The 1544-nt window shown below is 34.8% G+C and overlaps 1 pseudogene; it reads left to right on the top strand.

The window, feature by feature from the left end:
- Positions 1-259: 259 nt before the first annotated feature.
- Positions 260-518, top strand: LOC102756616 (annotated as a pseudogene).
- The last annotated feature ends 1026 nt before the right edge of the window (positions 519-1544 follow it).

Raw genomic sequence — 1544 nt, 5'->3', positions numbered from 1 at the left:
TTTCTCAGATCACAGAATAAAATTAGAAATCAACTACAGTAAAGACAAAATATTTAAACACATGGAGACTAAATAGCATGTTATTAAATAATGAATGGGTTACCAAGGAGATGAAGAAAGAAATAAAAAAAAAAAACACTTCCTGGAAACAAATGAAAATGAACACACAACCCCAAATCTCTGGGACACAGCAAAAGCAGTCCTGAGAGGAAAGTGCACAGCAAGACAGGCCTACCTTGCTTTACTTTGGCCTCGTTGCTACGGAGTGAGCAAGATGGGTTACCAGCAACTCTACTGGAGCCATCCGAGGAAATTCAGCCAGGGTTCTCGTTCTTGCCGCGTCTACTCAAACCGACCCGGTCTGATCCAGAAGTACGGCCTCAACATGTGCTCCCAGTGTTTCCGTCAGTACGAAAAGGACATAGGCTTCATTAAGTTGGACTAGGAGAACTTCCATGAATGGGTCGTTCAAGACATCTACCTTATGACAGAATGCTATCTCTTTGTACATAAAATAATTTTTAAAAACCTTCAACTAAAAAAATTTTAAAAAGACAGGCCTACCTCAAAAATCAAGAAAAATAAAAAATAAACTATTTAAGCAAACAACTTAAAGGACTAGAAAGAGGACAACAAGAAAAGCCCAGAGTAAGTAGAAAGAAGGAAATAATAAAGACTAGAGCAGAAATATGTAATATAGAGACTAAAAACTAAATAAAGAAAGAGCTTCCCGAACAAAATTTTGTTTGTTCTTTGAAAGGATAAACAAACTTGATGAACCATTAGCCAGACTCATCAAGAAAGAAAGAGGATCCAAATAAATAAAAAAAGAAACAAAAGCAGAGAAGTAACCACTAACACCACAGAAATACAAAGGATTGTAAGGAAATACTATAAACAACTGTATTCCAACAAGATGGACAATGTGGATGAAACAGACAAATTCCTACAAAAATAAAATTTCCCAAAACAGAATCAGGAAGAATCAGAAAACCTGAATAGGCCAATAACTACTGATGAAATTGAAGAAGTTATTTAAAAAAAAACTCCCAGCAAACAAAACCCCAGGTTCGATAGCTTCAAAGAGGAGTTTTACCAAACATCCAAAGAAGAAATAGAAGGCATCCAAACTGGAAAGGAGGAAGTAAAACTCTCATTATTCACAGATGGCATGATATTGTAGATAGAAAACTCTAAAGACTCCACCAAAAAACTACTAAATTTAATAAATGAAATTGGTAATGTAGCAGGATACAAAATGAACGCCCCCAAAAATGATGGCTTTTTTTATATACCAGTAATGAATTCTCAGGAAGAGACAGTGAACAAGCAATCCCATTTACCATTGCAACAAAAAAATTTAAAATACTTAGGAATAAAGTCAACCAAGGAGACAAAACACCTGTACTCAAAAAACTACAGGACACTGAAAAAAGAGATAGAAGAAAATATAAACAAGTGGAAGAATATACAGTGTTCATGGGGTGGTAGAATCAATATCATTAAAATTTCTACACTACCCAAAGCAATCTATAGATTCAATG

Source organism: Myotis davidii, unplaced genomic scaffold (assembly GCF_000327345.1).
Source record: "Myotis davidii unplaced genomic scaffold, ASM32734v1 scaffold1827, whole genome shotgun sequence".
NCBI classification, from domain to species: Eukaryota; Metazoa; Chordata; class Mammalia; order Chiroptera; family Vespertilionidae; genus Myotis; species Myotis davidii.
Note: the sequence above shows the minus strand (reverse complement) of the source record. Positions and strands in the feature narration are given on the sequence as shown.